The sequence below is a fragment of the Coregonus lavaretus genome, assembly GCF_964263955.1.
Source record: "Coregonus lavaretus genome assembly, contig: HAP1_SCAFFOLD_1815, whole genome shotgun sequence".
Taxonomy (NCBI): Eukaryota; Metazoa; Chordata; class Actinopteri; order Salmoniformes; family Salmonidae; genus Coregonus; species Coregonus lavaretus.
The window spans coordinates 41,081-56,443 of record NW_028157508.1 but is presented as its reverse complement, the minus strand read 5'-3'; the positions used below and the strand labels follow the sequence as shown (position 1 = coordinate 56,443).

At 46.2% G+C, this 15,363-nt stretch overlaps 1 protein-coding gene across 1 annotated transcript in view; it reads right to left on the bottom strand.

The window, feature by feature from the left end:
• Nucleotides 1-12,709, bottom strand: part of LOC311125351 (kinesin-like protein KIF1C) — a gene marked incomplete at its 3' end in the record, with an annotated part of 50,515 nt that extends 37,806 nt beyond the window's left edge. Inside the window, exon 1 of the mRNA XM_084199400.1 lies at nucleotides 12,154-12,709. The remainder of the gene's footprint in view (nucleotides 1-12,153) is intronic.
• Nucleotides 12,710-15,363: the final 2,654 nt, after the last annotated feature.

Here is a 15,363-nt window from a genome sequence, read left to right as displayed (position 1 = left end):
AGGCTTTCCACTAGATGTTGGAACATTGCTGCAGGGACTTGATTCCATTCAGCCACAAGAGCATTAGTGAGGTCGGGCGCTGATGTTGGGCGATTAGGCCCGGCTCGCAGTCAGCGTTCCAATTCATCCCAAAGGTGTTCGATGGGGTTGAGGTCAGGGCTCTGTGCAGGCCAGTCTAGTTCTTCCACACCGATCGCAACAAACCATTTCTGTATGGACCTCGCTTTGTGCACGGGGCATTGTCATGCTGAAACAGGAAAGGGCCTTCCCCAAACTGTTGCCACAAAGTTGGACGCACATAATCGTCTAGAATGTCATTGTATGTTGTAGCGTTAAGACTTCCCTTCACTGGAACTAAGGGGCCTAGCCCGAACAATGAAAAACAGCCCCAGACCATTATTCCTCCTCCACCAAACTTTACAGTTGACACTATGCATTGTAGCAGGTAGCGTTCTCCTGGCATCTGCCAAACCCAGATTCGTCCGTCGGACTGCCAGATGGTGAAGTGTGATTCATCACTCCAGAGAATGCGTTTCCACTGCTCCAGAGTCCAATGGCGGCGAGCTTTACACCACTCCAGCTGACGCTTGGCATTGCACATGTTGATCTAAGGCTTGTGTGCGGCTGCTCAGCCATGGAAACCCATTTCATGAAGCTCCCGATGAACAGTTCTTGTGCTGACGTTGCTTCCAGAGGCAGTTTGGAACTCGGTAGTGAGTGTTGCAACCGAGGACAGACCATTTTTATGCGCTACTCGCTTCAGCACTCGGCGGTCCCGTTCTGTGAGCTTGTGTGGTCTACCACTTTGCAGCTGAGCTGTTGTTGCTCTTAGACGTTTCCACTTCACAATAACAGCACTTACAGTTGACCGGGGCAGCTCTAGCAGGGCAGAAATTTGACAAAGTGACTTGTTGGAAAGGTGGCATCCTATGACGGTACAACGTTGAAAGTCACTGAGCTCTTCAGTAAGGCCATTCTACTGCCAATGTTTGTCTATGGAGATTGCATGGCTGTGTGCTTGATTTTATACACCTGTCTAACATGTAACCCCACAGTAGCATGTTAGCAGCGTAAACAAACACACGCACACACACACTATGCAAACACACACACACACTATGCAAACACAAACACACACACACACTATGCAAACACACGCACACTATGCAAACACACACAGACAGACACAGGGACAAACAGACAGACAGACAGACAGACGGACACAAAGACAGACACAAAGACAGACAGACAGACACAGAAAGACACAGGGACAGACAGAGACATACAGAGACAGACAGATAGACACCGAGAAAGACAGACAGACAGAGAGACACACAGACAGAGACACACAGACAGACAGACAGACAGAGAGAGAGAGAGACAGACAGAGACAGAGAGAGACAGACAGAGAGAGACCGAGAAAGAAACAAAGACAGACAGACAGAGACAGAGACAAACAGAGACAGACAGACAGAGACAGATACAGACCCAAAGACAGGCAGAGACAGACAGACAGACAGTGAGAGACAGAGACATAGAGACAGAAAGACAGAGAGACAGACAGACAGACACATAGAGAGACAGACACAGACAGACAGAGACAGAGTCAGACAGACAGAAACAGACAGACAGACAGAAACAGACACACATACGGAGAGAGAGACAGACAGATTACAGAGATCCACAAAGAATTCGAAAACAAACCCAATTTTGATAAACTCCCTTATCTACTGGGTGAAATACCACAGTGTGCCATCACAGCAGCAAGATTTGTGACCTGTTGCCACAAGAAAAGGGCAACCAGTGAAGAACAAACACCATTGTAAATACAACCCATATTTATGTTTATTTATTTTCCCTTTTGTACTTTAACTATTTGCACATCGTTACAACACTGTATATATACATAAGGACATTTGAAATGTCTTTATTCTTTTGAAACTTCTGAGTGTAATGTTTACTGTTAATATTTATTGTTTATTTCACTTTTGTTTACTATATACTTCACTTGCTTTGGCAATGTTAACATACATTTCCCATGCCAATAAAGCCCTTAAATTGAAATTGAATTGACAGACAGAGACAGAGAGACAGACACAGATAGAGAGAGACAGACACAGAGACAGACAGAGACAGACAGACACAGAGACAGACAGAGACAGACAGAGACAGACCGAGACAGACAGAGACAGACACAGAGACAGACAGACACAGAGACAGAGACAGAGACACACACAGACAGACAGACACAGACAGACAGACAGACAGACAGACAGACAGACAGACAGACAGACAGACAGACAGACAGACAGACAGACAGACAGACTCAGTCTTGTGATTTTCTAGTTTGAGAGGATTGACTTGTATGATCAGGTTGAAAGACACACACAACATGTGTGGTAGGTACAGAGTATTGAAGGAGCAGAGTGGAATGTGTTCTAGGAGGCAGAGAGAGAAACCCTGACATCACAGGAAAGGTATTCCAAACACACACAGTGCTGTGGCCATGTTTCCAGTGCAGGGTATTATACAGTACAATGACAGTGTGTTAAAATGGGTTGGGTGTTATCATACCGTTTCTGTACCATACCGGGGTATACGGTATTACCGGAAGTGCACACAAGGGGCCCATTAATTATTTTTTTAGGACACACAAAACAATTTAGGCAACAGGGATCTTTATCCATGAGGGGATTGAATGTCTCTAGTCGGTACCAGTCTTTTAGCTAACATTCCACTCCTTCCCTCTGTCTCTGCTGTAACCAAGACGCTTGATCTCGACATCTAGCCACTTAGCTAGCAAGTTAGCAAACCCAATGCACAGCTGGAGCCCTGAGCTGGAGCCCTGAGCTGGAGCCCTGAGCTGGAGCCCTGAGCTAGAGACCTGGAGCCCTGAGCTGGAGCCCTGAGCTGGAGCCCTGAGCTAGAGACCTGGAGCCCTGAGCTGGAGCCCTGAGCTGGAGCCCTGAGCTGGAGCCCTGAGCTGGAGACCTGGAGCCCTGAGCTGGAGCCCTGAGCTGGAGCCCTGAGCTGGAGCCCTGAGCTGGAGCCCTGACCTGGAGCCCTGAGATGGAGCCCTGAAAACCCAATGCACAGCTGGAGCCCTGAGCTGGAGCCCTGAGCTGGAGCCCTGAGCTGGAGCCCTGAGCTAGAGACCTGGAGCCCTGAGCTGGAGCCCTGAGCTGGAGCCCTGAGCTAGAGACCTGGAGCCCTGAGCTGGAGCCCTGAGCTGGAGCCCTGAGCTGGAGCCCTGAGCTGGAGCCCTGAGCTGGAGACCTGGAGCCCTGAGCTGGAGCCCTGAGCTGGAGCCCTGAGCTGGAGCCCTGAGCTGGAGCCCTGACCTGGAGCCCTGAGATGGAGCCCTGAAAACCCAATGCACAGCTGGAGCCCTGAGCTGGAGACCTGGAGCCCTGAGCTGGAGCCCTGAGCTGGAGCCCTGAGCTGGAGACCTGAGCTGGAGCCCTGAGCTGGAGACCTGAGCTGGAGCCCTGAGCTGGAGCCCTGAGCTGGAGACCTGGAGCCCTGAGCTAGAGACCTGGAGCCCTGAGCTAGAGACCTGGAGCCCTGAGCTGGAGCCCTGAGCTGGAGCCCTGAGCTAGAGACCTGGAGCCCTGAGCTGGAGCCCTGAGCTGGAGCCCTGAGCTGGAGCCATGAGCTGGAGCCCTGAGCTGGAGCCCTGAGCTGGAGCCCTGAGCTGGAGCCCTGAGCTGGAGCCCTGAGCTAGAGACCTGGAGCCCTGAGCTGGAGCCCTGAGCTGGAGCCCTGAGCTGGAGCCCTGAGCTGGAGCCCTGAGCTAGAGACCTGGAGCCCTGAGCTGGAGCCATGAGCTGGAGCCCTGAGCTGGAGCCCTGAGCTGGAGCCCTGAGCTGGAGCCCTGAGCTGGAGACCTGAGCTGGAGACCTGAGCTGGAGCCCTGAGCTGGAGCCCTGAGCTGGAGCCCTGAGCTGGAGCCCTGAGCTGGAGCCCTGAGCTGGAGACCTGGAGCCCTGAGCTGGAGCCCTGAGCTGGAGCCCTGAGCTGGACATCATTTATTTGACACATCTTAGATTTCTTATGCTTATACTTCCCTTATAGTTATAAGCAGTGGTGTATCACGGACCCCCTCAGCCCCCACATAACACACACCCCGGTATACGGTATAAACGGTATATCACCCAAGCCTAGTGTTAAGGCATCTGCATTCTTCCCATCCAAAACAGTTTGGAACAGTTCGTGCATATATTATGATGACATTTTGTGACCTTTTGGTCTTCAACAAGGGGTTTTTCAGCAGTTTGTGGGTTCTTTTTTCTCGAGGCAAGCCACATTTCGGTAGCCGAAGTTAATGATAGATTTCTTGAGTTATCTTAGATTAATTCTGTCTATTTTGAGGAAGTGTATACTGGCTACGGCATCTCAAAATGGACAAACAATACTATTGCCGCTTTTTTCTCATTTTTCAAGCGAAGATGTTTTAAGGGAGTACGGGAGCACACTCGATCGGTTCACCTAGCCGAGTTACCTAGGTTACCTAGCCGAGTTACCCGGGTTACCTAGCCGAGTTACCCGGGTTACCTAGCCGAGTTACCCGGGTTACCTAGCCGAGTTACCCGGGTTACCTAGCCGAGTTACCTAGGTTACCTAGCCGAGTTACCCGAGTTACCTAGGTTACCTAGCCGAGTTACCCGGGTTACCTAGCCGAGTTACCCGGGTTACCTAGCCGAGTTACCTAGCCGAGTTAGGCTGATGCCTTTACAAGCCTTTAGAAACATACACACTTAGGCTGCGCTAGTAGAAACAAAGGATCCTTTAGGGTCCAGTAGGGTCCGAGAGTTTTAAACTGTTTAGAGATAACAACCCATAACACTAGTCTACTGGTAGAATCCTAGTCTAAGACTACAGTTATACAGTTTGTCTTGTTTTAAACACCAAGCTGTTAGAAGTGATGCTGCTCTGATAACACCACAACTATACAGGTTTAGGTCTGAAGGAGACAGACTGAGGAAAACAGACAGAAGGAGAGAGAGAGAGAGAGAGAGAGACAGAGAGACAGAGAGAGAGAGAGAGAGAGAGAGAGAGAGAGACAGAGAGAGAGAGAGAGACAGAGAGACAGAGAGAGAGAGACAGAGAGACAGAGAGAGAGAGAGAGAGAGAGAGAGAGACAGAGAGACAGAGAGAGAGAGAGAGAGAGAGAGAGAGAGAGAGAGAGAGACAGAGAGACAGAGAGAGAGAGAGAGAGAGAGAGAGAGAGAGAGAGAGAGAGAAAGAGAGAGAGAAGGAGAGGTAGACAGACAAGACGATTGATGGAATGTAGTAATGATGGTGTATCAGGCTAGCAGTCAGTCAGTCAGTCCTGCGGTCACCATGTGCTTCTACAGCCTACTCCTCTAATGTACACAGACAGCAATCGCTAGGTCCTCCGCCCTATTTCTAAAGACTCACTAGTCTCTCTCATGACCAAACAATGGACTGGAGACTGGTTACATTATCTTAGTAGTGTTTACAACTGTCCTTATGCTCTCTCTCTCTGTGTGTGTGTGTGTGTGTGTGTGTGTGTGTGTGTGTGTGTGTGTGTCATGTGAGGTCAGAGCGTTATGGCAGTAATAAAAACTAATTGTGATGACATCACATTCGATGACTCTGAACAACACCTTCAACAGGTTGGAGACTTTAAGACAATCAAATGTGAATCACCCTGTTCCCTTTATAGTGCACTACTTTAGACCAGGGCCTCATGGTGCAGTGGTACACTACATAGAAACTATTAGCAGGGCCGTAGCTACAGTGGGGAAAAAAAGTATTTAGTCAGCCACCAATTGTGCAAGTTCTCCCACTTAAAAAGATGAGAGAGGCCTGTAATTTTCATCATAGGTACACGTCAACTATGACAGACAAATTGAGGAAAAAAAATCCAGAAAATCCCATTGTAGGATTTTTTATGAATTTATTTGCAAATTATGGTGGAAAATAAGTATTTGGTCACCTACAAACAAGCAAGAATTCTGGCTCTCACAGACCTGTAACTTCTTCTTTCAGAGGCTCCTCTGTCCTCCACTCGTTACCTGTATTAATGGCACCTGTTTGAACTTGTTATCAGTATAAAATACACCTGTCCACAACCTCAAACAGTCACACTCCAAACTTCACAATGGCCAAGACCAAAGAGCTGTCAAAGGACACCAAAAACAAAATTGTAGACCTGCACCAGGCTGGGAAGACTGAATCTGCAATAGGTAAGCAGCTTGGTTTGAAGAAATCAACTGTGGGAGCAATTATTAGGAAATGGAAGACATACAAGACCACTGATAATCTCCCTCGATCTGGGGCTCCACGCAAGATCTCACCCCGTGGGGTCAAAATGATCACAAGAACGGTGAGCAAAAATCCCAGAACCACACGGGGGGACCTAGTGAATGACCTGCAGAGAGCTGGGACCAAAGTAACAAAGCCAACCATCAGTAACACACTACGCCGCCAGGGACTCAAATCCTGCAGTGCGAGACGTGTCCCCCTGCTTAAGCCAGTACATGTCCAGGCCCGTCTGAAGTGCATTTGGATGATCCAGAAGAGGATTGGGAGAATGTCATATGGTCAGATGAAACCAAAATATAACTTTTTGGTAAAAACTCAACTCGTCATGTTTGGAGGACAAAGAATGCTGAGTTGCATCCAAAGAACACCATACCTACTGTGAAGCATGGGGTTGGAAACATCATGCTTTGGGGCTGTTTTTCTGCAAAGGGACCAGGACGACTGATCCGTGTAAAGGAAAGAATGAATGGGGCCATGTATCGTGAGATTTTGAGTGAAACCCTCCTTCCATCAGCAAGGGCATTGAAGATGAAACGTGGCTGGGTCTTTCAGCATGACAATGATCCCAAACACACCGCCCGGGCAACGAAGGAGTGGCTTTGTAAGAAGCATTTCAAGGTCCTGGAGTGGCCTAGCCAGTCTCCAGATCTCAACCCCATAGAAAATCTTTGTAGGGAGTTGAAAGTCTGTGTTGCCCAGCGACAGCCCCAAAACATCACTGCTCTAGAGGAGATCTGCATGGAGGAATGGGCCAAAATACCAGCAACAGTGTGTGAAAACCTTGTGAAGACTTACAGAAAACGTTTGACCTGTGTCATTGCCAACAAAGGGTATATAACAAAGTATTGAGAAACTTTTGTTATTGACCAAATACTTATTTTCCACCATCATATGCCAATAAATTCATTAAAAATCCTACAATGTGATTTTCTGGATTTTTTTTTTTCATTTTGTCGTGTACCTATGATGAAAATTACAGGCCTCTCTCATCTTTTTAAGTGGGAGAACTTGCACAATTGGTGGCTGACTAAATACTTTTTTTCCCCACTGTACATATCAGGACACAAGTAAAAAAAATAAAAAAATATTTGAACTCAGTCGGGGTCTCAACTTACTGTTGAGAGTTAGAATAGTAGAATACACAAGGTGCCATTTGTTCCAATAGTAGAATACACAAGGTGCCATTTGTTCCAATAGTAGAATACACAAGGTGCCATTTGTTCCAATAGTAGAATACACAAGGTGCCATTTGTTCCAATAGTAGAATACACAAGGTGCCATTTGTTCCAATAGTAGAATACACAAGGAGCCATTTGTTCCAATAGTAGAATACACAAGGTGCCATTTGTTCCAATAGTAGAATACACAAGGTGCCATTTGTTCCAATAGTAGAATACACAAGGTGCCATTTGTTCCAATAGTAGAATACACAAGGTGCCATTTGTTCCAATAGTAGAATACACAAGGTGCCATTTGTTCCAATAGTAGAATACACCAGGTGCCATTTGTTCCAATAGTAGAATACACAAGGTGCCATTTGTTCCAATAGTAGAATACACAAGGTGCCATTTGTTCCAATAGTAGAATACACAAGGTGCCATTTGTTCCAATAGTAGAATACACAAGGTGCCATTTGTTCCAATAGTAGAATACACAAGGTGCCATTTGTTCCAATAGTAGAATACACAAGGTGCCATTTTGAAACTTGGTTGCAGCAGTTCTCTTATATGTCACTCACTGACAGTCACTCAATTAGCATATGTAAAAATGTTTAGATTGGTAAATTAGTCTAGTTAGTCGAGCCAGTCTAGTTAGTCGAGCCAGTCTAGTTAGTCGAGCCAGTCTAGTTAGTCGAGCCAGTCTAGTTAGTCGAGCCAGTCTAGCCAGTCGAGCAAGTCTAGCCAGTCTAGTTAGTCGAGCCAGGGAAGGAACCTCCAGGGCCCTGACCTCCAGGGGACTGACCTCCAGGGGATTGACCTCCAGGGGATTGACCTCCAGGGGGTCCACATCGATTTTGTCATCTTAGATATCATATTAACCAGGCAAAAGTCATGGCAAAATGTGTAGAATTGCAGGAAATCAGCTTTACAACTACAAAAATCTCTACCCAACCCATGGCAACTGATTTGTTTACCTTTTGGTAATAAAAGAATGTTTCTGCTAACAGATCCCTCAGTATGTATTAAATGATCGTTTTTAATCCCAGTGCTGAGGTAATGTGAGTTAATGTGTAGAGGCTAATTGTATTGCTAATAGGCTGTGTGTTTGTAGAATGGGGAATGAACCTACAGCAGCCAATGTGATAATGGCTGGGGTCATTTTAGCTTGTTTTGTTGTTCTCCAAAAAGCATTTTAGAGTTCTTAAATTGTATAGAAATGCAGTAAGTAATCTTAAACTTTCTACAAATTTTTTGGATCGGGGGAATAGTTGACTCAAAGAGAGAGAAAGATAATAGTTGAACAACTTTGAACAAATTAATTTATTCCAAAATGAAGGAGAAGCAGAGAGAGAGAAAGAGAGCTAACAATATTTCGAAATATCTTTTTTTTTCACTATCACTTTCTTAGCTAGCGTCGAATGCAGCTAGCTAGTTTAGCCTACTCAAAAACCCAGCTCAAACAGAGAGGAATGCAGCTAGCTAGTTTAGCCTATTCAAAAACCCAGCTCAAACAGAGAGGAATGCAGCTAGCTAGTTTAGCCTACTCAAAAACCCAGCTCAAACAGAGAGGAATGCAGCTAGCTAGTTTAGTCTACTCAAAAACCTGGCTCAAACAGAGAGGAATGCAGCTAGCTAGTTTAGCCTACTCAAAAACCCAGCTCAAACAGAGAGGAATGCAGCTAGCTAGTTTAGCCTACTCAAAAACCTGGCTCAAACAGAGAGGAATGCAGCTAGCTAGTTTAGCCTACTCAAAAACCCAGCTCAAACAGAGAGGAATGCAGCTAGCTAGTTTAGCCTACTCAAAAACCTGGCTCAAACAGAGAGGAATGCAGCTAGCTAGTTTAGCCTACTCAAAAACCCAGCTCAAACAGAGAGGAATGCAGCTAGCTAGTTTAGTCTACTCAAAAACCTGGCTCAAACAGAGAGGAATGCAGCTAGCTAGTTTAGCCTACTCAAAAACCTGGCTCAAACAGAGAGGAATGCAGCTAGCTAGTTTAGCCTACTCAAAAACCTGGCTCAAACAGAGAGGAATGCAGCTAGCTAGTTTAGCCTACTCAAAAACCCAGCTCAAACAGAGAGGAATGCAGCTAGCTAGTTTAGCCTACTCAAAAACCTGGCTCAAACAGAGAGGAATGCAGCTAGCTAGTTTAGCCTACTCAAAAACCTGGCTCAAACAGAGAGGAATGCAGCTAGCTAGTTTAGCCTACTCAAAAACCTGGCTCAAACAGAGAGGAATGCAGCTAGCTAGTTTAGCCTACTCAAAAACCCAGCTCAAACAGAGAGGAATGCAGCTAGCTAGTTTAGCCTACTCAAAAACCTGGCTCAAACAGAGAGGAATGCAGCTAGCTAGTTTAGCCTACTCAAAAACCTGGCTCAAACAGAGAGGAATGCAGCTAGCTAGTTTAGCCTACTCAAAAACCCAGCTCAAACAGAGAGGAATGCAGCTAGCTAGTTTAGCCTACTCAAAAACCTGGCTCAAACAGAGAGGAATGCAGCTAGCTAGTTTAGCCTACTCAAAAACCCAGCTCAAACAGAGAGGAATGCAGCTAGCTAGTTTAGCCTACTCAAAAACCTGGCTCAAACAGAGAGGAATGCAGCTAGCTAGTTTAGCCTACTCAAAAACCCAGCTCAAACAGAGAGGAATGCAGCTAGCTAGTTTAGCCTACTCAAAAACCTGGCTCAAACAGAGAGGAATGCAGCTAGCTAGTTTAGCCTACTCAAAAACCCAGCTCAAACAGAGAGGAATGCAGCTAGCTAGTTTAGCCTACTCAAAAACCTGGCTCAAACAGAGAGGAATGCTATGCTAGCTAGTTTAGCCTACTCAAAAACCCAGCTCAAACAGAGAGGAATGCAGCTAGCTAGTTTAGCCTACTCAAAAACCCAGCTCAAACAGAGAGGAATGCAGCTAGCTAGTTTAGCCTACTCAAAAACCTGGCTCAAACAGAGAGGAATGCAGCTAGCTAGTTTAGCCTACTCAAAAACCCAGCTCAAACAGAGAGGAATGCAGCTAGCTAGTTTAGCCTACTCAAAAACCTGGCTCAAACAGAGAGGAATGCAGCTAGCTAGTTTAGCCTACTCAAAAACCTGGCTCAAACAGAGAGGAATGCTATGCTAGCTAGCTGGCTATGGATATCCAATACTGGAACTCTTCCAAGTCAAGGTAAGCTTTTGGTTGTATTAATTTATTGCCACCGGGCCTGCCGGTGTAACTGATAAACTGCTTGCTGACTGCATGATTGTAGCGGGTTTACTAACGCCTTAGTTCTAGTAGCTATGGTGACTACGATGTAGGCTGTGTGTAGCGATTAGCAGTCATGATATGAACGTTTGGCTTGGAAAGGTTTTCGACTGGTCACAGACAGCTGATGTGTTGTGCACTGAAGTCCACATGCAAAGGAAAAAGGTGAGAGGATGAGAGCGGGTAGATAGATGCAAGAAGGAATTATATATACAACTAGCAGTGATCATGCTGTTTTTATGTGGCTGCTATGAAAGGTAATTGTGTTTGCGTGTGATCAGCGGTGTATTCATTCCATCGATTCTGTTGAAAAACTCGCCCTAGCAGTATCTAGAGCGTTGGTTACCGTAACTGTGCTGCTGGCAACAATTTCATTACGTTTTTTTGCTGACATTTACTGACACCGGTCATATTCAACGGGTGTTGCGCGTTCATAAATTAATCTGTTATTCTGCGCTCTGGCACAGAGACGAGAGTGCTCTGAAATCGTTGTAGATAGCCAGAGTGAATTTACGAATGCACCCCTTGATTACTCTAATTTTTCTCTTGACCTTCGCACCTACGTTGTAAACTTTCATTCATAGGCTAGGTTGTAGCAACCTCATGATGGGTACAGGGAACATTAGAGTATCATGTAGTAGCCTAAACCTATCGATGTTACATTGAGCTGGGTGAATGGAATATGAATGACAGTCATCCAATATGCTGTAATAGAAATAAGGCCATGCTCATGAAAAATAAAATCGTCCTCCCTCATCTTAAACGGCACTGATGTATCTACCTCCGTCAGTCCAGTATCCCAGCACATTGTTAATATGGTATTGAACAGACCTGTATTTAGTATGCTTACTTACTTACTTGTGTATTTCAAATGTCTTATTCTTATTTCTCGTGTGTTTTGTTTTGTATTACATTGTTATTGATTATTGCATTGTTGGGTTTTGAGTTTGCAATAAATGCATTTCACTGTACTTGTGCATGTGACATTAAAACTTGAAACCTGAAACTTAACAGGCTGGACCTCCGGTAGGTCCACGTGATCCCTCAAGCGACGTCACCAGGGACGGGCTTCGTGCCACCGGGGCCAGCGAGACTCCCGACAGTCAGTCAGGAGGGTGGCATTTAGAACGGTCTGTGACTAGGTGACTTTCATCATCATCTAATGTGTTGTCCTAATACCATGTCAAAAATAACATTTGCTGTAAATAAACGCGTCATAGCCTGAAGGATGATTGGAATGTTTCTGATCTAACTCGAAGCTACAATCTAACTTTAGAGTTACTGACCACACACACCGTGTCTCTAAACTGGCCAGGCCTACCGGCCCGGTCCCGTGTCTCTGAGCTGGCCAGGCCTACCGGCCCGGTCCCGTGTCTCTGAGCTGGCCAGGCCTACCGGCCCGGTCCCGTGTCTCTGAGCAAACCAGGCCAAACGGGCTGGTCCCCTGGCCAAGTTATGACTCACCTTTACTGGAGAAAAAACGGTGGGTCTAGTGGCTCAGCGACGTCCAGTTAGATAATCCTCGTCATACCCCGTTACCGCACGAAACAGAAATAAGAATCACGGAGAAAAGTGTTCCAAAAGTTGGGTGGGGGCGCTGTGTCCTTTAGGCGAATTAAAACTCCTCGCGACCTGAAAGTAAAACTTCCCAAACCATTAAAAGTGTCGTTAATACCGGGAGATTAAGTGTCGAGGAGAGAGGAGTTAGTCCAGGGAGAGAGAAACGGAAAGTTTAGCGTCGTCCGATCGGTGTGGTCTGATCTGGGGGAGGGCTGAATCACGGCAGAGGAAAAGGCAGGCAGAGTTCTGGTCCCGTTAACGTTCTGTCTGTCCGGTGAACCGGAGTTAGTTTGACCTCAGGTCCCGGTCTGACAGCTGGACGGGGAAGTCCTCTCTCCGTTAATTACCGGGCCGGTTGTAACGGAAAAATAAAAATAAAATAAAAAATAAAAGTGTGTGGCCCTCGCCTCGCCTCGCCTCGAGCGCTCCTCCTCTCCTCTCCTCTCCCACTGTTCAGCGGAACCAGCCGGTCGCCATCTCCCGCGTGACGTCAGGGGTAGGACCGGACAGCGAGCTCAGTTAAAGGGGCAGTGTATTTGGGTGTGTTTGAGCAGGGTTCGAGCGAAAACCTGCACCCCAAATTGTATTTGTCACATGCGCTGAATACAATCTTACTGTGAAATGCTTACTTACAAGCCCTTAACCAACAATGTAGTTTTAAGACAAATAAGAGTTAAGAAAATATTTACTAAATAAACTAAAGTTTTTAAAAAGTAACACAATAAAAGAACAATAACGAGGCTATAAACAGGAAGTACCTGTACAGAGGCTATATACAGGAAGTACTGGTACAGAGTCAATGTGTAATAACAGTAGGGAGGCTATATACAGGGGGTACCGGTACAGAGTCAATGGGAAATAACAGTAGGGAGGCTATATACAGGGGGGTACCGGTACAGAGTCAATGTGTAATAACAGTAGGGAGGCTATATACAGGGGGTACCGGTACAGAGTCAATGGGAAATAACAGTAGGGAGGCTATATACAGGGGGTACCGGTACAGAGTCAATGGGAAATAACAGTAGGGAGGCTATATACAGGGGGTACTGGTACAGAGTCAATGGGAAATAACAGTAGGGAGGCTATATACAGGGGGTACCGGTACAGAGTCAATGGGAAATAACAGTAGGGAGGCTATATACAGGGGGTACTGGTACAGAGGCTATATACAGGGGGTACCGGTACAGAGTCAATGTGCAGGGGTACAGGTTAGTCAAGGTAATACCGAGGCTATATACAGGGGGGTACTGGTACAGAGTCAATGTGTAATAACAGTAGGGAGGCTATATACAGGGGGTACCGGTACAGAGTCAATGGGAAATAACAGTAGGGAGGCTATATACAGGGGGTACTGGTACAGAGTCAATGTGCAGGGGTACAGGTTAGTCAAGGTAATACCGAGGCTATATACAGGGGGGTACTGGTACAGAGTCAATGTGTAATAACAGTAGGGAGGCTATATACAGAGGGTACCGGTACAGAGGCTATATACAGGGGGTACTGGTACAGAGTCAATGTGCGGGGGTACAGGTTAGTCGAGGTCAATGAGGTCATATGAGGAGGGTTGACCAAATCAAAACAAATGTGTCACAATACTCTGATAACTATACAATTATCTGATAATAACTATACTATACTCTGAATCCCTCTGTGTGACCCTGATTTAGCCCGCTGCAGTAAAAGATTAAAGCCAGAGAGATAACAGTTAGAACACAGAGGTGTTGTTGATCAACAGTTTATCATTCAGCTGCACTGATGGAATCACCCACACATCCTATTCCCTATATAGTGCACTACTTTAGACCAGAGAATGGCACCCTATTCCCTATGTAGTGCACTACTTTAGACCAGAGAATGGCACCCTATTCCCTATATAGTGCACTACTTTAGACCAGAGAATGGCACCCTATTCCCTATATAGTGCACTACTTTAGACCAGAGAATGGCACCCTATTCCCTATATAGTGCACTACTTTAGACCAGAGAATGGCACCCTATTCCCTATATAGTGCACTACTTTAGACCAGAGAATGGCACCCTATTCCCTATATAGTGCACTACTTTAGACCAGAGAATGGCACCCTATTCCCTATATAGTGCACTACATTAGACCAGAGAATGGCACCCTATTCCCTATATAGTGCACTACTTTAGACCAGAGAATGGCACCCTATTCCCTACATAGTGCACTACTTTAGACCAGCCCATATATAGGGAATCGCGTGTCATTTGGGATGCAGATCATGACTCCATCCTACGACTTCTAAATAGTTAACCAATAGCTACCCGGACTATTAACCAATAGCTACCCGGACTATTAACCAATAGCTACCCGGACTATTAACCAATAGCTACCCGGACTATTAACCAATAGCTACCCGGACTATTAACCAATAGCTACCCGGACTATTAACCAATAGCTACCCGGACTATTAACCAATAGCTACCCGGACTATTAACCAATAGCTACCCGGACTATTAACCAATAGCTACCCGGACTATCTGCATTGACCCGTTTTGCCCTGATTCTTTTGAGTCATCACATACGCTGCTGGTACTGTTTGTATGTGGTAGATTTTCACAACTCTTAGTACAAAACTCCAAACTGGTCACACTTGTAACGCAGCCAGTCTTGCATTCAAAACCTGTCATTGTGCATTCATTTGGATTGTAAACTTCTCTCTCCACCCAACCACTGATTCTGTACCGTAGACACAGGGAGTCAGGAAGAAGGTGATTCTGTACCGTAGACACAGGGAGTCAGGAAGAAGGTGATTCTGTACCGTAGACACAGGGAGTCAGGAAGAAGGTGATTCTGTACCGTAGACACAGGGAGTCAGGAAGAAGGTGATTCTGTACCGTAGACACAGGGAGTCAGGAAGAAGGTGATTCTGTACCGTAGACACAGGGAGTCAGGAAGAAGGTGATTCTGTACCGTAGACACAGGGAGTCAGGAAGAAGGTGATTCTGTACCGTAGACACAGGGAGTCAGGAAGAAGGTGATTCTGTACCGTAGACACAGGGAGTCAGGAAGAAGGTGATTCTGTACCGTAGACACAGGGAGTCAGGAAGAAGGTGATTCTGTACCGTAGACACAGGGAGTCAGGAAGAAGG